Raw genomic sequence first — 27,600 nt, forward strand, 5'->3', positions numbered from 1 at the left:
TGAATTAGGCTGATCTTGGTCTCAGTGTGGTCATGTGTCACGATCCCAGCTCTTCTAACATGATTATGCTCAGCACACTGACTGCTGTGTGCACATCCAGACGTTTAATGTGATTCTGTTGTGTAAGCGTGACCTGGGTGAGGTCCGGCGGCTCTTTAGGAGTTACACATTCCATGCAGTGTGTGTGTGGACATGTTCACGCTCTCCACGTGTTCGCCGCAAGACAGACGTGCAGATCCTCAGCATGCACACACACTCTCTCCAGAGTCAAGACGACTGAGTTAACGTGCGCCGTTTAACATGCATGTGTACGTGAACATCTCAATCTGACGTTCTCCTGACTTAAGCGCTGAGTTTGTTCGCTTTTTTACGTTTATTGATTTATTAGTATCCCTTTGATTCATGTCAGCGCTGGTTGAGGGATTTTTACTGTTGGAGTTCATCTTGAGATCTTTATCAGTTTGAGATGTTTTCTGTGAGATTTATTCTTCTTAAAACAAACATTTGAAGATTTAAGAGTGCTCTCCATTTAATCTCAATGCTGTCAACGAGAAACAATCAAAATAGGAGTGTTTTTTTTATGTTTTTTAATTTTTTTTACACATGTGACCCTCGAACACAAACCCAACTTAAGTGTCTTTTTTTTTTATTGAGATGTATGCATCATCTGAAATCTGAATAAATCATCTCTCCACTGATATGACAATATTTGAAAATCAGGAATTTTAACGTGCAAAAAAAATCAAAATATTGAGAAAATCACTTTTAAAGTTGTTCAAATAAAGTTCTTAGCAATGCATATCACAAAATGTAACTTTATTTTGTGCATTTTATTTTAGTTTTGACTTTATATCTCTCAATTCTGTTCTGACTTTCTAACTTGCATTTGTGAGTTTATACTCCAGAGCCTCGGTTTGCTCGCCGTTTAATCTCAAAGCTGTCAAGAAGTGTGAATCAAGATTTTAATTTGGGGATTTAATATTATGCATAAAGAAAATCCACAATGCACGTTGCAATGCATTGCATCTTTTGATAAATACCAGCAACTGAATTGAAAATGCATTTGAAGATTCCTTGAAGATGCATGTGTTTTAAATGTGTAACAGTGCATTCAAACAATGATGTTGTTTCGTTTTAATCGTCGGCTGTTTGTGTCAGCTCTAATTTTGGGATTAGCGAGATTGAGCGCAGCACTATTGTAGTCGAGTGACCCGAGCCGCTGATGGCATGCTGATGTCTTCTTTTTTCTTTTCTCCCTCCTTCTTTGACAAAAGCGACAGCAGAAGCTGAAACCCTAGTGCATTTGTTTGGTCAGGACAAAGAGGGGGAGGCTCAGGAGAGAGAAGGGGGTAGGAAAGGTTTGTTCCCCTGCAGGGACGGGGGTGTTGTTGTGCCTGTGTGCAGCTCAGATGGTGTGTTTTCTCACTGCTAAAGGAAATTGCATCAGTGTGCATTATCCAGCAGGGAGAGGCCAGAGGAGCCACGCTGGGAGGAGGGCCGAAACCAAACACTGCTCTCTCTCTCTCTCTCTCAAACCTCCCACTAGAGCAAAGACACACCGGCTGACCCAGTCATGGGCACAGAGGACCCCAAACGGACTTATACCGGATTAATCAACTTAACCTATTTATTTATTTGCATATTTATGGTGTATCTACTTTCTTGAGCCCTGAATGCGGACGTGGGGCACTATGCACTCCAGAGTGAAGTCGCGGAGCTGTGATAATTACCTGAGTATAAAGGTGAGCGGCTTGCATTCGACATCGCTTTTAACTTTAAACCAAGAAAACGTTCGATGGGGTTGTGATGGAACTGGGTTTTTTATTCTCTCTAATAACCCTATCACAGAGAACTGAAACCGTGAATATATGTTTTTGTTACTTTGAATGATATAAATGTTTCAAAACTAGATTCCCGAGGCATTGTTTCTCATTTGCATTTGGTCGCAACTTGATGTGCCAAAAAAAACAATCAAAAAAACGCAACTAAAACTGAAATAATAATTAATAAAAAAATATTTTTTAAATTACAAAAACACAACAAAATGAGTAAAACTTTAACTAAAATTAACATGAAAGCAGAAATGTGATATATATTAAATTATACAAAAAAAACAATCATTTACAAAAAATACCGTGACTTTTACATTGACTCTTTAGTAGATGCTTTAATCCAAAGTGATTGAAATTGATTTAAATGCACCATCATAACACTTATAATTCAGTAATATTGTAGATTTGACAGCACTGACACTATCAGATGAACCTGAGCTGAATAATGACATCATTGATTTCTGTAGAGCTGGTTTATAGCTGATTGATTCGGAGTTTTCAGGAGTTCTGTGCTGATTCTAATGGATGTTTGGAGATCTGCTGATCCATGTCCTGAAGCAGATGCTCTGTAAACACAGTGTTAACTCAGTTTGACTGGAACTGTTAGGTAATGAGTGACATTAGGACTCGGTTTAGTCTTTTGTGCTGGAGTCCAAGACTTCATGGGAGCGGCGTCTTGAATTGATCACTTGAACTCGTCTGCTCTGGGTTTGCTCTGTGTGTGTGTTTGTGTTGTTGTTGTGTCATTGCTCAGAGATTGACTACAGAACCTGTTTGAGAGCAGCTGCGTGTGGCTTTTGTTTTGAGTGAGTCAATGGACATTCCTTCTGTAGACGTCAATCTGTTCGACCTCAGGTGCGGCGTCACCGAACGCTCTCAGACGGATGGATTTAGTGAACTATTCACTATGTCACTATTATTTGGCTGATAATATGCGAATAACACACACCGACACAATAATTGCATGGGGTATAAAGATGTGAATAATAATAATATTAATCATTATTATGATTTATTATTATATAATTTTATATATCAAATAGCATGAAAATAAATGATTTACAATTTTTTTTTAATATTTAAAATACTTATTTTTGTCGATTTTTTAATACTGTAGTTTGTAGTGTAATAATAGATGCTTTTAATTATTGTTGTCATTTTGAATTATTCTGAAAGATTGTATTATGTAATATGTAAATAAACAAATTTATTATTAATATGAATATATTTATTAATTAATTATATATATATATATATATATATATATATATATATATATATATATATATATATATATTTTTTTTTTTTTTTTTTTACAGTTTATTATGACATTTTAAAATGCAATCAAATTGCATTATATATATATATATATATATATATATATACACGCACATGCATATTTACCCTTATTATGCATTTCAGGATTAATTGTAAATTATATTGAACTGTAAATAATTTCTAACATTTAACAAATAAAAGTATATATATATATATATATATATATATATATATATATATATATATATATATATATATATATATATATATATATATATATATATATATATATATTATAATTTTGTATAAACTTTTTTTCTCTTTTGTTTGTAAAATGTTAGAAATTATTTACAGTTCAATATAATTTACAATTAATCCTGAAATGAAATGCATATATATATATACATTTTTATTTTTTAAACCTCCTTCAATTGCTTATTACATTTCTAATTTCTAATGCACTCGGATAAAACCTGCTAAATGGATAAACGCAAATATATATTCCCTTATTTTTTAGATAAACAGCAAGTCTGTAAACAGTTCAGGAAGTCTTCACAGATGTTTTTATAAATAGTCAGTTCAGTCCAGCATCACGTCTGCGAGTCGTCAGACCCCAGTTTTCATGTATTTGTCCTCAGATGCTGTGGAGAGGCGTTGAAGCTGCTTTGACACATGCGTGTATGATCCTCTCGCTCCTGATTGACTCCCACAGCTTCAGGCTTCATGCTCCGCTGGAGAGCTGGTGCGCGAGGCCTTTGTCTCCCTGACCCACAAAACACACCGGAGAAAGATGCCCTTCCCGTCAGACTGTCAGGGTCGTTTAGAGCGGCTTCGTCTGTGTGTTTGCACTGCAGTAAAATGTGTTTGAGTGGAGCTCAGCTCTATTAGAGCATCAGTGATGCCAACCATTTGTTAAAACTGTTTCTTCAGAGTTCCCACGCTCTTGGAAAAGTTTAAATTGTGGTTTCCACGCCTGTAAATATCATAGAAGCCATGCTTATATCCATAGAGAATATCAGTTTTATATTATATAATATATATATATATATATATATATATATATATATATATATATATATATATATATATATATATATATATACAGTACAGACCAAAAGTTTGGAAACATTACTATTTTTAATGTTTTTGAAAGAAGTTTCTTCTGCTCATCAAGCCTGCATTTATTTGATCAAAAATACAGAAAAATCTGTAATATTGTGAAATATTATTACAACTTAAAATAACAGTTTTCTATTTGAATATACTTTAAAAAAATAATTTATTCCTGTGATGCAGCGCTGAATTTCCAGCATCATTCCTCCAGCCTTCAGTGTCACATGTAACATCAGTCGATCACATGATCATTTAGAAATCATTCTAATATTCTGATTTATTATGAGTGTTGGAAACAGTTCTGCTGTCGAATATATCTGATCAATAAAAGGTTAAAAACAACTGCATTTATTTAAAAAAATAAAAATGATAATAATATATATTCTAATAATATATTTTATTTACTATCACTTTTTATCAATTTAACACATCCTTGCTGAATAAAAGTATTGATTTTATTTATTATTATTACAAAATATTTATATTTTAAAAACATAGCTTCTTTTTTTTTTTTTTTACTTTTTATTCATCAAAGGATCCTAAAAAAGTATCACATGTTCTGAAAAAATATTAAGCAGCAGAACTGTGTCCAGCTTTGATAATGAATCGTCATATTAGAATGATTTCTGAAGGATCATGTGATAATGATCCTAAAAATTCAGCTTTGCATCACAGAAATAAATGATAATTTAAAGTATAATACATTTAAAAACTATTATTTTAAATTGTAATAATATTTCACAATATTACTGTTTTTTCTGAATTTTTGATCAAATAAATGCAGGCTTGATGAGCAGAAGAAACTTCTTTCAAAAACATTAAAAATAGTAATGTTTCCAAACTTTTGGTCTCTATTGTATATATATATATATATATATATATATATATATATATATATATATATATATATATATATATATATATATATATATATATATATATATATTATTTAAGGGTGTTTTTTGTATGTCCTGCAAACAATATATATTTCATCTTATTAGAATGATGTCTGAAGGATCATGTGACACTGGTTTGATTGTGCTTAAAATTAAGCTAGATCACAGAAATAAATGTCATTTTACAGTATATTCTCACAGAATACGGCTATTTTAAATTCTTGTAATATTCTCCTTCAATGTAAGTTTTTGGAATTTTTGGTCACTTTAAAAAAGTCAACGTTCCCTCAACAAGCTGCATGATTTCGGTGCATATTATGCAGTTGAGGTTATGGAGATGTTTTGACTGGTTCTGAAGCAGATGTCCGTGTGTTTTAATAGAGGCACCTGGACTCCATGTTATTTAGATATAATTGCTCCTCCACCATCACCACAAACACCATCAAAGAGGACAGATCCCACACACATCTCCTCTGAGCCACACTTGTGCTTTGGCTGCTATTAAAAGCTCTTTTACTGGCTTCAGCCAGGTGAAATAACTTCTTCAAGGTTATGGAAATGCATCAGAAGCTCTCGTCTGCCCAGTCTTATTTAATCTTTTATCTTCAAAGCCACACTTATCTCCAGGCTTCTTGAAGTCCTCCATCCAGATGCATGTTTAGTCTTCTCGTGCTCTGAAGAGGTGTTTTGGTTGGGTGCACGGAGGCTGATATGCAGGCCGTCCTGAATACAGCTTGTAGTTTAGACCAAACACTCAAGTTTTCATGTTAAAACATGTTTGTTCAAAAGATCTTCAGACCCCACATGTGCCAGAACCCTTTCAACGGGCATCAAACCACATTCTTTAATTTTTTAACTCTATAACAGGAAGTCAGAATAAAAAAAATTAAAAAAAAATCTCTCTCTCTCTCTCTCTCTCTCTCTCTCTCTATATATATATATATATATATTGCAAAAAATATATCCAAAGATAATAAAATACATAGATAATAAGATAATATTTATTTATTTATCTTGAAAAAACTGAATATAATAAAATATTTTAATTGTTTTAATTAATGAATTTACATAAGCTTTAAAGATTTATGTAATACATTTTTTACTCAAATTTTTAATGTTATTACTATATTATTCAATTATAATTACATATATGTGTTTTCATTTGACTCGCATTTATAAAAAAAATATAAATAAACAAATATGATTATATATATATATATATATATATATATTTAATGTAATTTAATTTTAATATTAATAATTTAAATTAAAAATAATACTGTTTTTGTTTCACAGAATGTAATTTTAAGAGTTTTTTAGTTGATAATGTACTTGTTTAGACTTCGAATGTGCTGTTAGTTAATAAAGATATTAGCTTATTTGTTCATCACTTTATTTTCTATATTTTATATAATGTTGTATATCATAGCACTGCTTTTATATGTTTGATTGAATTGTCAAGCAACTTTTATATTATTATTAAATTATTGTACAATAAATATTTTATGAATAATAAATAATAATAGTATTTACTGTTGGGAAACAGTGTGTGTTTGTGATGGTGATTTTAGTGACATTATTTCGCCATTAGATGTTGACGAGAGAATGTTTTACAAGTCAGCGGTAAAGACTTTTATATTGAAAGAGACTGAAACTTTTAATAACAGCTTGTAAGATGCAGTCAAAGGTATTTTTTGACTTGCAAAGTGTTTTTTTTCATACTACAGAAGTCATTCGGGACCAACTATCCCTTTAATAGACGCACTGATCAGCGCCGTCATCAGAAATCATAGTACGACAAAGATATCGCTTTCTTCAGCAGACATTCAAGCGAATGTTTTATTGTGAATATGAGATTGAGCTGAAGAATGAACGCTGTATCAGATGCAGGTAATGACTCATTCAGTCAATCTCTCTCTCTCTCTCTCTCTCTCTATCTCTCTCTCTCTCTCTACATACAGTGATCTTTAATCAAAGTCCTTTTAAGATAAGTCCTGTCTGTCGGCGGACACCTTTGAAATGCCTCTCAGGCATGCAAGTGCAGCTCCTATCTCTTTGAACGGGAAAAACTATAAATTCTCCAAAACTATTCACCTTTTTTTAATGCCATATTGAGCGTTGAATTTTTCCCCGTTCAATACTATACGAGTGACATGTCTTGGGTATACTTCAGTCTCTTAATAATAATACAATAAGCTTTCAATGAAGCAACTCAACGTTACTAAAGTGACGTTTTCGAATTAGTAACTGATCTTGAGCTCAGCTGTTAAACCAGAGATTTGCGGACGCTCTGTTGTTTAGTTACATGCATCTTGTCGCACTTTAAACTGCCCTGTCAATCATCTTGCCAAAGTTCATATTATCCAAATTTTATTTTATTTTATTTCCTACCGTATTGGAGAGAAATTAAGAGGCACGTCGATCTGCTAGTTGCGGGTCTATCATGTTTATATTTTTACATAATGATGCATTTAAAAGTTAACGACCAAATGTATCGTTATAAAGTTCACAGTGTTGCCATAGATGAAATATAACATGGATAACATTAAAGAAATATTTTTTCAACAGGTTATATATTGATTATTTATCAAACCCTTTACTCTACCTGTCCGTCTCACGTATCTGCCATATTTGTAGTCTTTTAACACACTTAATGCACGTTTGTAGTTCTAATCGAATTCTCGTCCACCGCTCAATGTGTTGTGGGCAATATTAGCCGTTAGAGTGTGCATCAATCTATACTTCGAATTTCTACACCATCCGGGTACCTTTGAAATACTCATTTGAGCATACTACAATTTGGGAAATACTAGTTCTAATTTAAAATACTATTTATTACAGATAGTATGCGAATTGTGATGCGACAATTGCCTTACTATAGGGAGATGAGAGGGTCTGTATTACTTACTATTGGAGAAAGCGTAACGGTCAAATTGTATCACGGTGTGTGTTTTAATAACCAATCACATTATAGACTTGACGTCATTGAATTTCATTCAGAGTTGTCCGACATACATTTGCCGTTTAGGGATGAATGAGAAATGCCATAAGCTGTCGCAAAAAGTCAATGATTATTTTTCTTGGGGTAAACTAAAAAATAGTTCAATCCAAAAGTATTGTTAAGTGTAAACCGTGTTGTAGATTAGCTGATAGGCTGTCGATTCATTAAATGATGAGCTGTTTTTTCAGTGTAGTGAAGCCTCTGTTTCATTAACATCCATTCAAAAAAACCTTCCCAATTCTTATTTGTGCATCTTCGCTCCCATTCCTCGCGTCTTAACTCCATCCCTTCAGGATGCGAGGGAAGGAAGGGAAGGAGACTCTCATCCCGCTGGACCGGTCAGTAATCCTGTCCAACCCAAGCTGCTATTTTGCGGTAGTCGTAGCCTAATGGTTATAGCTGTTTTTTCGAACTCAAAGTTGTAGGGTTTGTGTTTCGCTAACCAGCAGGAATTCTAGGTGATCGGAGCACAATGTCCGAATATGGGACACCATACTTGGCTACACGTTACTTCACTTTTTTGCAGCATGCCACAGTAACCTAAAAAAGTACTGTTTAGTTAGAAATCATGTTGCCTTTCCTCCCATTGTTAGCCTTTCCTCCAAATGGTGGTTCTGCTGTTCCCTGCAGTCTGAGCGAGCGCTGAGATTATTCCTAAATAATTGAGTTTCCAATAAAGACTTTGCAGGAGAACGAAACAATGGCTGCCCTGTGGAGGAGTGAGCGCGTGTGGATGGCACATAGTCATTGTGTAATACAAGGCCAACAGAGCAGAACAAACAGGGAGGGTTAAAGTCAGAGCTTTGCTGGGGATTTTTTCTGGGCTTTTCCCCGTCTGCAACTCAACTCAAACAAAGTTCATTTCCATTTTCACCACTCCCCTGCCAATTTAAAGGGACAGTTCACCCAAACATTAAAATTTGCTGTTAATTTACTCGCCCTCAGCCTATCCAAGAAGTAGATGACTTTGTTCTTCAGTAGGACAGTGAAGAAGATTTTAAGCTGAAACTGTGCTCCTTGGTGATTCATAAAATGCAATTCAATGGCTACCGGCTCTTTAAGAGTCAAAAAAAGCTCATGAATGAATCCCTGTGAATCCTGACGATATATTGAGGTCTTATGAAGTGAAACGAAACTGATCATTGTTTACTGCATTATTAACTGTAATCCAGAGCTTCAGGAAAACAGTCCGTAGTGATGTTCTGTTCACAAGCGAATCATTTCTTTGAACTGATTCTTTTTAGTGAGTTGAACCAGTTCTCCAAATCGGCCTGAAGCTTCTGAAACAGTTCAGGGTTCGAGCAGCACAGATCTACAAGTTACTAAATCGAAACTCACTTTCAGATGCCTTACAGAAAATAAGGAAATTAGTTTCTTGCACAGTCTGATCTTTTCGCTTCATAAGACCTCTAATATCGTCAGGATTCACAGGGATTCATTCTAGTGTTGCTTAATGTGCTTTTTTGACTCTTAAAGTGACGGTAGCCATTAACTTAGATTTTATAAATCACCAACAAGCACATCTTCAGCTAAAAATCTTCTCCACTTTTCGACTGAAAAAGAAAAGTCTTCTACATTTTGGATGGGCTGATGGTGAGTAAATTAACAGTGTATTTAAATTTTAGGGTGAACTGTCCCTTTAACCTGAAGCTGAGCGTCCCAGGTCACGGTTGTGTTAGTTTAGGATAGTGTGATACATATCCGGTTGGAAAGTCCTCTGCTCCACAGATATGATGTAGTTCTGCATTAGGGACAGGATTTTCCATCCCGCCTGTTATTGTCCAGTCGGTGACGCTACATTGACAGGTGTTTCCTGTCTCATCAGTGTCCCGCGACCTCCTGACATCCTGCTGTTTGTGTTTGTAACTGGGAACTGTGTGATTGAACTTGTGACCATCAAACCATCTCACTAACCAAACCAAAAACAACATGCTGCCATCGTTTACTCTATCGCACACTGTAATCATTACTGATTGATTCTCTCTATAAGTCAAGTCAAGTCTGCTACTTGACTTACAGACAGAATCAAACAGCAACTATAAAGAAGGGAAGTGATGCTTCTTGTGTTAAATTAGAGACAACTAAATTTCAGCAATTGAAAATTAATTTTAGGTATTGGCCAAAACAGTTTTGTAGGACTGAAATAATTGGCTTTTACAAATTTAATTTGGTTTTATTTTATTTAATTTTATTATGTTTTTTTATTGGATTGTCCATCATGCAATCTTTAAATTCGACATTGTGTATTAATGGGCTGGTAATACAGCTGACATTTAATATTCCTGAAAAGGTTTAAATCATTTTTATTTTATTTTATTTTATTTTTCAATATCAGTATTATTATTTATATATTTTTTATAGGATTGTTCATCATGCAATCTTTAAATTCGACATTGTGTATTAATGGGCTGGTAATTCAGCTGACATTTAATTTTCCTGAAAAGATTGAAATCATTTTTATTTTATTTTATTTTATTTTATTATGTTTTTTTATTGGATTGTTCATCATGCAATCTTTAAATTCGACATTGTGTATTAATGGGCTGGTAATTCAGCTGACATTTAATATTCCTGAAAAGGTTTAAATCATTTTTATTTTATTTTATTTTATTTTATTTTAATTATTTTTCAGTATTATTATTTATGTATTTTTTTAATGGATTCTTCATCAAGCAATCTTTAAATTCGACATTGTGTATTAACGGGGTAGTAATTCAGCAGACATTTAATATTCCTGAAAAGGTTGAAATCATTTATTTAATTTTTTTTCTATCTATCTATCTATCTTTATATTCACTAAACATTATTGGAAGCGCAACTTTTATCCAATGACTGCAATAAGATGTATTGCTTTTGATTTGAAACAAGGTTTGAGCTTTCAAATATTGCACATTTCATACCAAACTCAAACAAGGCACAGTCCAGTAAATGTTTGTGGTTAAAGCCTAGAATGACTCTGATCGTGAGATCTGTTGCAGGACTCGGAGTCGTTGGACCGCTGCATTCAGAGCGTGTTATCGGCTCTGTATCCTCCCTTCAGCGCGTCGGCGGCCACCGTCCTGTGGCAGCTCTTCAGCGTCGTGGAGAGACAGTACCGCGGAGACGGCCTGCGCTGCTTCATTGACTTCCTGCTGCCAGCCAAGAGAATCCTGCAGATAATAAAACAGGAGGCCTGTGTGAGTACCGTCAGTTTCAGCAGATGCATTTTCACTGAAGCATTTCAATAAAAAGTCAATAAAAACACTGGGGAATATCTACTAATAGATCACATTATTTTAAATTTAGCAAATATATTTTTATTTATAATAAAATATATTTTATATATAATATAATTATTCTAAACAATTTTTAAATGTATTAATATATTTGTAAATGTCAAAACAATAACTAAGATTAATAAATGCTTTAGAAGTATATATATTTATTTATATTTATTCATTTAACAGACGCTTTTATCCGAAACAACGGATAATGGACGCAAATAACACAAGAAGTGCTTGTGATACAATGTTTCAGACATAGTGTAGAAAAGTGTAAGATAATATTTATTTCTTTTAGTATATGATTGGAAATGAAATGTGCATAATGCAAATCAAAATATTATATACATAAATGCATACTAAATGTATATGCATGTCTAAAATAAATCATACATATAAACTAATATATAATAAAATAAAATAAATATTATTTGAAAAGCATGTATCGGTGGCCTGGTAATGCGGTTCACCCAGGTTTGCAGAATGTTTTATTAATTTGTCACTTATTGTTGTTGACACCCATAGTGGTGTAGCCAAATATGTTTAAGCCATTTAAATTCTCCCAGAGAGAGATCTTGCGAGAGTGGGAACATGAGAGGGAGGAGGAATACTTCAGGCTGAAAGAGGGTTCAGTGTTGCTGTGATAAACAGCCCAAACAGAGTGTGTTGTGAGCTCACTGCAGTGAACTTGGCAAAGAGGATCAGGCTCAAATGAAAGACCTTCTCAGGGAGGCTTTGTATTTCTGCAGGTTAGCGCTGTGTGAGCACATAGCTGAAACCTTACACTCCTGAATGCAGCGCTGCCATTGTTACTCTGAGACGAGGGATCTGAGCTGCCTCATTTAACTCAGGCATGATCTTTGAGGGAGTCACAGCGTGCTGAAACTTTCATGTTCCTGCTGCATCATCAGTATCATTATACAGCAGCGTCAGGGAGTCACTAACAACGCTACTAAATTAACTGGGTTTTTTTTAGAAGCATTACAGTAGCTAAATAGTGAAGCTCTTTTTTGATGTACAATACCATGATAAAATGCATTTTTTACACCGTATAACCTGTGCAGAAATCTCTCTCAAAAAATATTGTGCAGTCTGATTTATTGTAGGAAACTGGTCTGGTTGTTAATTATAAATTTATTTATTTATTTATTTATTTGCTAAATGTATGGACTCTCTGCAAACTATTATAATTTTTTTTAAATACAATTTGAATGATTAAAATTTATACAATTTTCATTTTATTTTAAATTTTGGTTAAAGTTTTAGCAATTTTATTTTTGTCATTTTTGTTTAGTAATTCTGTTTATTTTTATATATATTTTTTAAATACATTTTTATTTTAGTCTTAATTTTAGTACATCAAGTTAAAATGAGAAAATAACTAGCTAAAATAAAGTTATACAATTATAACATTTTTATATTTTATTTTATCCCAATTAAAAAAAAAAGGTAGGTTAATTTACTATAAAACCCCTAGTTCAAATGGTAAATTGCGGACACTGAAATTGGGAACTTTTATGTTACTGTGAATTTTTGCAATTCTATTGGTTGACTCAAAAAATACACATTATACTTTAAAATATATATTTTACAATTGCATAATGTTTTAAATCATTGTAATTTTGTTTCTTGAAATCTACTTCAACACAGAAATAAATGAATGAGTGCAAGCTGCAAAAAACTGCATACTGTTGCTTGTACCTGTATGAAAAGTGGCCTTTTTATCTGATAAATACATTATTTTTTATTTTCCACAGTTGCGATTCAAAGGCCTGTTGCTGTACCATGAGGGATGGCCACTGTGTTTGAATGAGAAAGTGGTTCTGCAACTTGCACCCCTGCATAAAGTACGTCTACGGCAGGGAGATTTCTACCTGCAAGTGGTTCCCTTAGGCCGCAAGGCTGCCAAACTGGTCATAAAATGCTTGTCAGGGAGCGGGCAAGCCATTGCAGAGATCCCTGTGGCCGAGAGCATGTACGGCAACGTGTTCACGCCCGACTTCCTGCAGAATGTGATGCGTGAGCGCAATCTGCACCCTCTCCAGAACTGCCTCCTCAGTACCGGCGCCGTGGTTTACCGAACGCCCTGGAAGAACGTGGTCAATCCTTTGTTCGTGAGCAGCACTGCCGACGCAATCATGCAGGCACGGAGTGGCGGCGGGACCCTGTTGGGTCAGCTCAGCACCTGCAGCACGCACGGATCCACAGGAACGCTCAGTTCCCGAGACTCTTTGGGAGCTGAGTCCACCGTTTCGGAGCCAGTCCTCAGCCGGAGCCTCACAGATATGGGTATCAGCTCCCTGCACTCTGAGGATTCGCCCTTGCAAAAGAGTCCTAACTCCCTTCCCCAGACGCCAATCTTGGGCAGCCCAGATCAGGGATGCATGCGAGGCGGAATCGGCCACAAAATACTCTCGTTCAGCACGGACCTTAGCAATCCCGGCCTTCGCAAGAGGCATCCCAGAGACTCTGCGGCCTTCGAGTCGCGAAGGATTTTCCGCAAGTCCTACATGGAGGCACTGCAAAACCCCATGAACATCGGCTCCAGCTCAGAATCAATTCTGGAGGAAGGGACGGAGTCTGAGCCTGGGGCTCGTCATGGCTCTGTCACAAAGGAGCCGATCCCTCGGAGAACCTCTATTCGTGGATTGCTGGGAGTAGATGAATCTAACGATGGTTCTCATCCAACCAAGAGCACAGAGTCCAGTCCGGGTGAGAGACGCTCCAAATCTCTCGAACGTACCAACAAGGCCTTGCAGGTTAAAGGCCACCGGGCTCGGTCGTCCTCCGGTGGATCCGGTAGCGGCCTTCCCAAGAAACTTATGAATGGTTATACATTCCGTTTTGGAAAATTGGATTTGGAGGCAGCCTTTCCTGGCATCGAGAAACGGAGCAACAAAGAGAACTCAGGTAAATACGCTTTGTCAACTCTTTTGAGGTTCGCCATTCCAGTGCCAAGGTCATGAGTTTGATTCCCAGGGAATGCATGAACTGATCAAATGCATATCTTGAATGCAATGTAAGTCTCAAATCTTGCAGCTGGAGTTTAGCTCCAAACAGATCCAACACCCTTTTTTGGGAGTTTCTGATGAGTCTTGATTAGTTGTTTCAGTTGTGTTTAATTAGGGTTGGAGCTAATTTCTACAAGACAGTAGCCCTCTAGGAACAAGTATGGGCATCCTTGCTGTACATAAAGGACATGGCAGAGCATCTTGTTTGGGATTCTTTCCCAACTAGAACTAGACCAGAACAAGCTTCCCTTGTCAAATCATGGCACTAGTAACACTGAGATCACGATTTCGATTCCCAAGGACTGCATGAACGGATGAAATGCATACCTTCAAAATGTCACTTTGGATAAAAGCATCAGCCAAGTGCATAAATGTAAATGTCACCATATTGTACATCTGGTATGTCCAATCCTGCACCTGCGGGACAGTGGCCTTCCAGGAACAGGTTTGGACAACCCTGCTGTACATAAAAAGGGCTTGAGGGTGAGTAAATCATGGGGTAATTTTCATTTTTGGGTGAACTGTCCCTTTAAGAGCCAGGTCTGGTTCCAGACAGTTGTGGTCCAGTGGGTAATTATCACTTGCAGCAAACTCTGGGACCATCAACGAGCTTAGAGTTTCCGAAGAGATAGCTCGGCATTCCTCTGGCATGATTTTATGGCTTGCGACCGGCTGCATGTGAGGGCTAATAGCGTGTGTGTTTTGGAATGCTTCAGCGGCCCTGCCCTGTTATAGAGGGTGCTTGTCTTTCTGAAGTGTTTGCTGTACCCCAAAGGCACGATACGGCACTGAATGGGTTGCCAGGGAAACTGCGCTGTTTTATTTAGCTCTTCCTGCTATTGAGAACTAGAAAGAGAACATTTTGCCCTCCGTCTATGTGCTTCAGGCCAGGGGTGTGTTTGGGGTCTATCCGCAGGAAGTTCCTTACTGTCCAGCATTCTTAAGATTTTCATTTACTTTATCACGTGAGTTGTTTCCATGTCCCCATGTCCTAACTGTGTACAACCAGATACTGTACATTTATGAGCAAAACCCCTGTCTTTTCACATTAATCCAGTTAGTTGATCCAGCTGTGCCAAGTGACATTATACTTTTTTGTCAGTCACTTTATCTTCACTCACTTACACTCACTATGATATTTAATTGGTTCCTGAAATTAGGTATTATACAGCTGTACATAAAAAAATTACAAATGAAATAATATAAAAATATATATATATAGATTTTTAATATTATATATATATATATATATATATATATATATATATATATATATATATGCATAATAATTCTAATTTTTTACATTTGTATTCATATATAAAATATAATTATTTACATATTAAATTTTATGTTTTATTTATTAATCGTTTAATATTTATTTAACTTTATTAAGTTATTGTTGATGTTTTAAGGTTTTATATATTTTTTGAATTCAATACACATTTAATTTAATAATATTAAACATTCATTTATATATTATATATATATATATATATATATATATATATATATATATATATAATATATATATATATATATATATATATATATATATATATATATATATATATATATATATATAATATATATATATATATAATATATATATATATATATATATATATATATATATATATATATATATATACATTTATATAATAACATTATATTATGCAATAATAATAATAATAATAATATTACAATTATTATTATTTTAGATAAATATAACTTTATTTGATTTAATCAATTGTTTTTTAATAACGATTAGAATTATTATTATTACTATTATTATTTTAATTGACCAATCTCTAAATGGCTATTTGTCATCTGAATAATCTTCTTGAATGATATAATCATCTCTAACTACTTTGTACAGTATTTTTGTGTCTCGTCATGACAAGCCTAGTTAGGACATGGTTGTTGGTGAATTCAGTCTCTATGGCTCTCATTTTACTTTTGTTCTCTGTTTGACACACACACACACACACACACACACACACACACTCACACACGGAGTGGTTTAGGTAAATTCCCATCTGGTATTCTGCAGAGTCCTTCTGTTCTATGGCTTTCTTTCCCACACATGAAAATCAGCGCCATTGAGTTTGGGCAGGAAGCCACAGCGGATCCGATGACCCACCTGAGGGAGGATCTCTGCGTCGCTTACCTGCTCGACTCCCAGCGCTGTTAAGCTCCCATCCAGATGGTTTGCCTCCGTCATAATGGAGACCATTGTGTCCCTTTGGGCCGGTGAGGACGCTGAAGAGAGGCTTAGAGAGTAAAGCCCATCTCCACGTAATATCTGTCCTGTTACAAAGCCCGAGCGAAGCAGGGGTCACTCAGACTTTGCTCAGAACACAAATGCCAATGACTTTGAGGCTGGGTCAGATTACACCCGATGTGGTTTTGCTTGGTCTTTGTGATTGCACTAGGTTCCTTGTGATTTGAACTGGTTCCCATGATACCCTAGAGCTCGGTCTCGCTCTGAGAGACGTATGCAAAGTCAACCAAATATTGCCTGGCTGCTTTTTGAAAAGTGTGGGTTAGTGACTAACTAAAAGCAACGACACTATTAACTAGCTTTATCTTTCCCAGTAATAACCAACGTTTTCCAACTAGTAATCGTGTACAGCTTTACAACCCTGCAAACTGATAAGAAACTCATATTAAGTATTGGAAATTCTGATTTGTTCTAGTGAATCAGTTCATTCAGATGATTCATGTAAATTAACTGATCCAAAAAAGTCTGTTTGTGACATTTTTGTAGCATTGGAAACCCTTTCTCATTCAAGTGAATCAATTCATTCAGATGATTCATTCATATCAACTGATTAAAAAAAATTGCAACATTTTTGTAGCATTGGAAATCCATATTCATTCAAGTTGACTCGACTCATTCAGATGATTCGTGTAAATCAACGGATTCAAAAAAAGTCTGTTTGCAACATTTTTATAGAACTGGAAATTCTGATATTTTCCTAGTGAATCAGTTTATTCAGATGATTCATGAAAATTAACTGATTCAAAAAATCTGTGACATTTTATAGCATTGGAAATCCATTCTCATCTAAGTGAATCAATTCATTTGAACGAGTCATGCACATCAACTGATCCAGAAAAACAGTTTGCAACATTTTTGTAGCATTGGAAATCCATATTCATTCAAGTTGAATCAACTCTTTCAGATGATTCGTATAAATCAACTGATTCAAAAAAGTCTGTTTGCAACATTTTTATAGAACTGGAAATTTCTAATTTTTTCCAAGTGAATCAATTTATTCAGATGTTTCATGAAAATTAACTGATTCAAAAAATCTGTTTACGACATTGTATAGCATTGGAAAACCATTATAATTCAAGTGAATCAATTCATTCAGATGATTCATTCAAATCAACTGATTTAAAAAAAAAAATGCAACATTTTTGTAGCATTGGAAATCCATATTCATTCAAGTTGAATCAACTATTTCAGATGATTCGTGTAAATCAACTGATTCAAAAAAGTCTGTTTGCAATATTTTTATAGAACTGGAAAATCAAATTTGTTCTTGGGAATCAGTTTGTTCGGATGATTCATGTAAATTAACAAGCATCATACTTTAATAGCATTTTTAGTTAAATTCTGCATGTTTATGAATCATAATTTTTCATAAAGTCGTGGCCTTACTGGTGGTGCTGGGTATGTTTGTGTTGTTATTGGTTTTGTTGGTTAGAGTATTGTTGAGTATTGTTGCTCGTTGAGGAAGTGCATCACAAACAGGAAATGAAGTCAAGAGAAAGACAATAGTGCAGGAGCTGACAGAAGTCTGAAATTTCACAAACATGACATTGTTTATTTGTGAATGTGCTTATATATTCACAATATGTCACTATTCCTGTCCAATCACATTAAAGATATTCATATGAACAAAAGTTCAACATTCTTCCAGGACAAGGACAGGCTTATTTTCCTCGATATATAGGAGTTATAAAGGGGTCAGGAACAGATAATTACTAAAGAATAGAAAAACAGATAATTGATGTTTATTTATTTTTTTTATTTTTTATTTTATTATTCACTGAATCACTGAATTTATTCAGATAATTTTTGTAAATGAACTGATAAAAAAAGTCTGATTTGATTTTTAATTCAATTTAATAATATTTTATTTTAAATGCATTTAGTTTATTTATTTATTGTTTTATTTTTCATTGAAAATTTATTCAGGTGATTCATGCAAATGAACTGATTTTATTTAATTTTATTGTTAATTTAATTATATTTTATTTAAAATGTATTTAATTAATACATTTATTTATTTTAAATGTATTATTACTGTGATCTGTCTTTATTTCTTTAAGTATATTTATATGTTAAAGTTTAATAATTGCACCCTAACTGAGAATTATTTTATTTTATTTTATCAGTTTATTCAGGTGAATCGTGGCTGAACTAATCTTATTTTTAATATAATTCTATATTATTTTAAATGTATTTAATTAATTAATTAATTTTAAATGTATTATTTGTGTGATTTTTCTTTTATTGATTGATATTCAGATATTCTTCCTCAGGTCATAAAATGTTAAAATGTTATAACATTTCTATCACAGTGTGTAAGTGGTGTTTAGCTACTCTGAAAAATATTTGGCTCATGTTAAATGTGTTATTTGGACAACTGAATTCTTGAAGGAAGGTAGTTAGACGTAGTGTTTGTTAGAGTTGTTGAACTCCTCTCTTCAGCCGCAGTCTTGTGTTGTAGTGTTTGGGTTGCTGGGTTGGAAGAAACAGCCTGAGGCTTTGGATTCGGGAGGAATTACACAAACATCTGCTTCAGCTGGGAATGTCAGCCGCAGCATTCCTCAAACCAGAGCCCGAGGGCACAGAAACTCAGCAGTGTGTGTGTGTGTGTGTGTGTGTGCGCCTCACACACCTGGTCCCCGTCGTGACTCAACATTGACTAGTTTTGGTCACACCTGAACCCGATCTTCCTTCCCTCCAGACAGTCTGTTTTTGCACCAAACACTGCTGTTGCAAGGTCTGGAATCATTAAGTGTTTTTGAAAGAAGTCTCTTTTGTTCACTCATTTATTTGATTAAAAATACAGTAAAAATATGAAATATTATTATAATCTAAAAAATCCAGTTTTCTGTGTGAATCTGTGTTAAAGTGTAATTTATTTCTGTGATGCTCTGCTGTATTTTCTGCATCATTCCTCCAGTCTTCAGTGTCACATGATCTTCAGAAATCATGATAATATACTGCTCAAGAAACATTTCGGAGTATTATCAATGTTGAAAACAGTTGTGCTGCATCATATTTTTGTGGAAATGGTGATGCATTTTATTTTTCACGATTCACAGATGAATAAAAAGTTCAAAAGAAAAGCATTTATTTGAAATCAAAATAATTTGCAACATTATAAATGTCACTTTTGATTAATTTAATGCATCCTAAATGAATAAAATTATTACTTTCTTTAAAACAGTATAGTGTAGTTCAGTTCAGGTTATGAAACGTGTTTGATTTTACAGTAAAATGAACTGATGGTTTGCATATCTGCTATTTAAATGTTTTTTTTTTTGTTTTTTTTTTACAAATCAAATCCTGTAAATACGTCGTCATCATTTACATTTTCTATTCTGAATGCATCTGCCAAATAAATCTAGTTACTGCCGCTTTAAATCACAGTTTTGATTGAATGCATTTAAAAATGATTCACATAAACACATCTGGTGTATGGTCATCATGAAGTCTTTGTGACTCAGATCTGTGTTGGTGTGTGCAGGTCTCTCTGATGACGGTCTGCACTCGAGCTCCAGGAGGAACAGTAACAGCACTGAGGAGATTGTTCCTCCGAAGCCCCCCAGCAGAGCAGCGGTGTCTCCTGGCCCGTCCACAGCGCCCCCTGCTGTCTGTCCTCCAGCGCTGCCTTCACTCATCAACCAGGAGCTCCTGACCTCCGGTGCTCTGACGCTTCCTGGTACGAGACCGGCTGGAAAACCTACAAGAAACAGAAACAGATGCTCACAATGCATCTAAATATTATATTCCTTACTAAAAAATTTAATACTCTAATGCATTTTTTTGAAGTTCATTGCAAACCAAATGGTAGGGCTGTATGAAGCGAGGCACTGTGTTCTTTTACACGCTTGAGCCTCATAGTGTCTCAGGCGTCTTGATGAAAAATGAACAAATTAAGAAGAAATTAGGCTAATTTAAAAACTAAGAAATTGTAGTATATTAGTATTGTAATTTTACTGTAAAATAAAATTATTTTTATTATTTTTACAATATAAATATTCTTAATTTTATTTAATTTCATATTTTATTTTTATTTTTTAATTTCAATATTTTTATTGAATAATTCTAATAATCATTAATAATCATAATCATTATAAAATCATATTCAACTATTATGTTCAATTATATACTAATAAAAGTTTTATTGCTATTCTTTATTACTATTACTATTATTATTATTATCATAGTAATTATTATTATATTTAATATTAATATTATTCGTTTTTTCACCATAATGTTTTTATGTTATAATTCTAATAATCATTAATAACAAGAATTATCATCATATTATATTAAATTACATAAACATTATTGTTATTAATAATAATTATCTATAAAGTAGTAGTAGTAGTAGTATTTAATAATAATACTAATAATACAATGTGTTATTATTAATATTTTTATCATCTCCTCTTTGGATTAAAACATGTAAAATATCATTATAATTTTACAGTAATATTGATGTACAAAGTGTTTTTAAACAATTTTCTATATAGTAATTATAATCATCAATAATAATTATTATTTTTATATTAAATGAGTGCATTATATTAGATACAATTTTATAACTATTATTTATAATATTATTATTATTATCTCTGAAAGTCACTTTGGATAATATTATTATTATTAGTTTTGAACCATAATGTTTTTTTTAATGTAGTAATTCTAATAATCATTAATAACAAGAATTATCATGTTATATTAAATAACATAATTATCATTTTCATTAATAATAATTATTCATAGTAGCAGTGGTATTAATAATAACAATATACTTCGAACATGTATCGTTATTAATATTTTTATTACTGTATTTCCTCTTTGTAAATCACTTGGGATTAAAGCATCTGCTAAATACATAAATGTAAAATATAATTAGTCATATTAATATATAGTGTTTTTATATTGTAATTATAATAATCATTATTTTTTATACTTTAATAAATTATATAACTATTATTATTTGAAAGTCACTTTGGATAAAAGCCTCTATTAAATGCATTAATGCAAATATAATTCTAATTATAAAACGGAATGTTCGGCTCCTTGATTCTGATTGGCTGAGCCACGTTCAAAGCTGTTCTAAAGCACTCTACAAAGTAACACACACCTTTGTTTACTTCTGTGTGTTGCTCGGCAACCGCTTTGTTGGAATCTTAAGTAGATACATTGTTTGGTGGATGAAACACTTTTTGTTTATAATACCATTACAGTTTATTTGCTCTGTTTTAATTCTGTGAAACCTTATTAGGTTTATGGAAAAACCGTTTTATAAATACAGTAACCCCTGTGAAGCAGTGGTTTACAGTGAATTTATAACAGCTAATGGGGTTTTAGTCTCTCAGCTGTCAAACTTTCAAACTTTTTGGAGTTTGTTGCTTATAGCTTCATGTTTTAAATCACAATTGCAGATTGTATCATTAAAATGAGGTTCAGTTTGGTTAATCAGGTCATGATCTCACGTGGTGCTGCAGGTAACCAGGACCGCGGTGGCAGAGCCGTGCTGCAGGTGTGCACCAGGAACCAGGTGTGGATCGAAGCGCGCTTCACCACAGACCAGATCAGCCAGCTGCTCTGCTTCTACTGCCACAGACTGCGGTGAGAAGCGGCCCGAATCACTGACACGCTTTACTGAAACTGTGCGCTGTCACACAGCAGCTCAGGCTTTCCACTGTCTGTTTTCAGGAGGGAGAGGCGAGAGCTGGGTTTGACGGTTCTCGTTGACGCTCGCAGGCAGCCGGTCGCGTCTGCGCTCTTCTCGGCTCTGTCTGAGTTTCAGGTGAGACCAGACACAGTTCACGTCTCAAGCCCTCCACCTCATGTCAGGGACCAATGTTTTACTGATCTAAAAGAGCCTGAAGGGAAAGTCGCGAGAAACAGAAAGCCCTCTGCATTTAATGCATTTATTAAAAACCTTTGAAATATTCATCATATATAAAGTATTTGAATGTCTATTCATTATAAAATCTGAAAATATTTTTATTTTTAAATATGCACGTCGATCCTTGTTCGTAAGACTAATATGTTTAAACACAAAACTAAAAAATGCTTCTTGTCTCTTCACATTCAACAATAAATTACATGAATAATGTAAATGACAGCCTGCTTTAAAAAAAAAATATATATATATATATATATATATATATATATTTATATATATATATATATATATATATATATATATATATATATATATATATATATATATATATATATATAAAATAAAATAAAATAAAAATTATATATTTTGTTATAGTTTGTTATAAATATATTAGTTTTGGATCAATTTTTATTTTTGTATTTTACTTTTTTTATTTTACTTTTTTTTGTGTGCATTTGTCATTTTTTATTGTTTTAGGTTTACATATATATAAATGTGTGTGTCTGTGTTTCTACATCATTTTTATTAAATCATATTTAATTTAATTTTCTTTTACTAAATTAAAATGAGAAATATTTATTTGGAAACTAGCTTTTTTATACTCTTTCATTTCAAGAAATGTTTTTCAGTGTCTGGTTTGGTTGTTAGTCACTCCAATTAATCACATAAAGTTGGTGTAGAGTTTGACAGCTGTGTAAAATCAGCACTGACTCACATATTCTGTCACACAGTTGCTCACTAAAGCTAGAAACACTGCACTGAACCGCGCTTGTACATTACCATGCTGCGATCAAACCTTTGACACGCTTTAGGACGCAGTGATGGAAGAAAAGCATCTGTTCACACACGCGTCGAGAGGGTTCTGAGTGTAAAGTTGAGGCTCTTTTCTGCACGCTAACTGTTGAATGCATGGTTCACGTCAAATATCTGAAAGAAAGTCTGTCCTCAGGGTTTGAGACGAGGCCTGTGCGAGCATGTCTCAAAAACACTCGGAGAAAATGATCGGCCCCAGCATGCAAAATATGAGAGAAGAGGGAGTGTTTCTCCACTTAAATATGTTCTTAATAGCACTGGTACATGCAATAACTGATCTAAACTCTCTAAAGTCTTTGTGATTGTTTTTGTTTGACTTTTTTCCACAATGTTAAGTCTGCACAATAAATGATCTGAAAGCAAAACGCAAAAAATTTATTAAATCACAAAAATGCTAAATAAAAATAAATAATATATGTTTTAAATAGATGACAATCAAAATTAAATACTAACAAATAATTAATACGATAATAAAAATACATATTTTAAAATAAAAAAACATTGAAATAAAATATTTGCTAAAAATGAATTAAATCACAAAAATGCTATATTAAAATAATTGATTTTTGAAAAAAAAAAATCAAAATAAATTACTAAGTAATATTTGATTAAATCATAAAAATGCTAAATTAAAATAAATAATTGAAAATAAAAAACTATCAAAATAAAATACTAATAATATTAATATTAAATATTAAATCACAAAAAATGCCAAAATCATAATAAATAATTTCAAATAAAAGAATCAAAATAAAATATTTGCTAAAAATTTATTAAATCCCAAAAATAATTAATAATCGATATTTAAATAAAAAACAATCAAAATAAATTACTAACTAATAATAAATTAAATCACAAAAATGCTAAATAAAAATAAAAATATTTTCAAATTAAAATATTCAAAATAAAATATTTGCTAAAAAGTAGTTAAATTATAAAAATATTAAATGAAAATAATACATAACTAAAATAAAAAGAATCAAGATTGAACACTTAGTAAAAAAGATTCAATAATTTGTTTACCTGCATATCATGTCACAATTACCGTAACCCTCAATAGAGAACCATGAATATGTGAATGTTTTGTTAAATTATTGACATATTAATTTAAGTAACTCAGACAAAATTATGACAAAAAGGCGAATCCCTGATTTAATGTTTGGTCTTTGTAATTTTCCTTATTTTTTATTTTTATTTATTTATTTATTTATATTTTAGAATGTTGAGTTCATGAGTTGAAAAAAATCAACTAATTATAAAAATGCTCAATTTAAATCAAATCAAAACACAAAAAATACCTGGTTTACCTGCATGTTCTGGTTTACCACCATTAACCACCATTAGAGAACCATAAACATGCAATTGTGTTGTTAAATAATTGATAGAGAAGGTTTTTGATTTATTAACACTTATAGATTTGCTCTGTCCCGCCAGACTCTTGTCCCCAATGCACTTTACTCAGTTTTGATTCTGATGGACCGAGATGCAGCAGTGAAAGTGGAGCGAGACGTCTCAGTTCCTGTGAGTAAATGACTGTCTGTCGTTCAGTTTGAGTCAGTTGGTGTTTATGTGAACTGCTCCTCTCTGTTCTTGTGCAGTGTGAAGTCCTGACGTCTCTGAAAGCTCTGCAGAAGCACATCGACTCGTCGCAGCTCACCAGAGACTTTGAGGGCACCTTCCCATACGACCACAGCCACTACATTCAATTCAGACAGGTGCACAAAACAGGGTTTCATGAGTGTTTTTATCAGCCGAAACACTTTGACCTGAAATGTTCACCTCTAAGCTCCCATCCTGAGGTTTTAATCTGATATTTCAATAATTTAACCACACACACATATATATATATATATATATATATATATATATATATATATATATATATATATATACATACATTAGGGCTGTCAAATTCATCAATATTGCATCCAAAACAAGTTTGTGTTTACATCATATATGTGTGTGTACTGTGTATTTATTATGCAGGGCCAAGCACAAAGCGATTTTTATTATTATTTATATTTTATGATATTACTATTGTTATTATTAGTATTATTATTATTATTATTATTCATTTGTATTTATTATTCTGCCCTAAAACTAATAGGACGGACCAAAAAAAAAAAAAAAAATCATAATAATACTTTTGAAAACTAGTTCTAGTTTTTTCATCAGTGTCAGCAAAAGCAGTGCTGATGTTTGATAATAATAATTTTATATATGTATCAATATATATAGATATATATATAAAATAAGCTTCCTAAAGAGGCATACAAACATTTATAAAAATAATTAGCTATCACTATAATGGTTTTAAAGCTCAAAAATTTAATTTTTTGGGTAAATTACCTAAAATGTTATATTTCATCCCTGATTAAGGTGTTTAGAGGCTTGCTAAATAATATCAAATATTGTTTTAAGTAACCGTTTCAAGTTTAGCCCTGGTATTTGAACCCTGATATTTATTTTACATTTTTATGATTTAATTATTAGCTTGTTTTCAGCTCACAAATCCAGTTTGGCAAACCCTGAGCTACTTTAAAACTTTTGCATTTGTGAGGAAGAAGATATTCATGATTCAAGCGCTTTATTGTCATATGTACTAGTACAAGGAAAATCTGACTTTGTTTACTCCTCACGAGAATGAAGGGGTTGAAGGGGAACAAATATAACTTAACATAGAAAATTAAGGATATACAGTAAAGTAAAAACCAGAAAGAATAAGAAAAATAAACAAAAATAGCACACAAAAAATTAGAACAACTTTTACACTTAAAAAATATGCTTAAATTACACTTTATACACTTGCCTAAACTTTAAAAAGACACTTAAATTACACTTTAAACAATAACATAAACTTAAAAAAGACACTTAAATTACACTTAAAATACATTTTAAACACTTACATACAGTTACACTTAAATTACAATTTATACATTTTATAAATCAACTTTAAAAAGAATCTTAAATTACAATTTATACACTTCATTAATAAACTTTAAAAATACACTTAAATTACTCAAAAAATTATACTTTACACACTTACATACAGTTTAAAATTACACTTAAATTACAATTTATACACTTACCTAAACTTTGAAAAGACACTTAAATAACACTTTATACACTTTAATAATAAACTTAATTTGCACTTTATATTACCTAAATTTTAAAATTACATTAAATTACAATTTATACACTTACATACACTTTACAATTACTCTTAAATTACAATTTATACACTTTCACTAAAAAAAACACTTAAATTGCACTTTATAAACTTACATACACTTTAAAAAATACACTTAAATTACACTTTACACACTTACGTAAACTTTTCACAGACACTTACATTAAACTTAAATTAAATTGTACACACAGACTTTAAAATTACTCTCAAATTACACTTTATAAACTCACATACACTTTAAAAAATACACTTAAAATACACAGAAAATTAAAATGCACTTAAAAAGCAAAAACAATTGTGTTGAACTTATTTCTTTTTATCCGCTAACAGAAAATCGAACCGTTTGCTGTGAGCTGCAGCTCTGCGATCGCTTCTCTTCAAAGCTCCATCAAGACGCTGAACAGCATCGGCAGTCTGGAGACGTCTGAGGTAATACTGTCGACAGGAACTGTTTGATTTTAGGTCGTTTTCTGCAGCACAATTGAAAATTATTTAAATTGTTTTGTTTACTGGTGTTCCCTTTGCTAAGCCCCAACTTTAAACATATCACTGACCAATCCAAGCTTAGCAAATGTTGCCTTTTGTTTTTGTTACTTTGTAATGTTTTTTTTAAATGTAACACAATGCAAGTTCAGCGGAGGGGTGGAGCTTCACACAGGCTGATTTGAATATTGATCGTCTGTAGGAGGTGTCAGAGGTCATCAGCCAGCAGAAGAGTCTCATGAAGAGCGTTCTGGACGACAGCAAACTCAACCGCCTGCGGCTGGAGGGCGGCACCTTTCTGGCCCGCATCAGGAAAGAGGAGATGTGTGAAAATGAGAACTACAGGTACTGCCTTCATCAGAGGACTGATAGATCCTTACATTGAGTAGAAAAGCTTTAACAGGAAACTGGCCTATCAGGATTGCTCTTAAAAAGCTGCATGACACTGCCATTAGTTTATTTACTTCCAGCGCTGTTTTATTAATTACACGAGTAAATGCATGCACACACACAATCAAAACACTCCTGTCAATCACTGTCAGGTTGAATTATGTC

The 27,600-nt window shown here is 32.9% G+C and overlaps 1 pseudogene; it reads left to right on the forward strand.

The window, feature by feature from the left end:
• The first annotated feature begins 1,219 nt into the window (after positions 1-1,219).
• LOC113059340 (pleckstrin homology domain-containing family G member 4B-like) overlaps positions 1,220-27,600 on the forward strand; it is a 37,709-nt pseudogene continuing 11,328 nt past the window's right edge.

The sequence above is a fragment of the Carassius auratus genome, chromosome 41, assembly GCF_003368295.1.
Source record: "Carassius auratus strain Wakin chromosome 41, ASM336829v1, whole genome shotgun sequence".
NCBI classification, from domain to species: domain Eukaryota; kingdom Metazoa; phylum Chordata; class Actinopteri; order Cypriniformes; family Cyprinidae; genus Carassius; species Carassius auratus.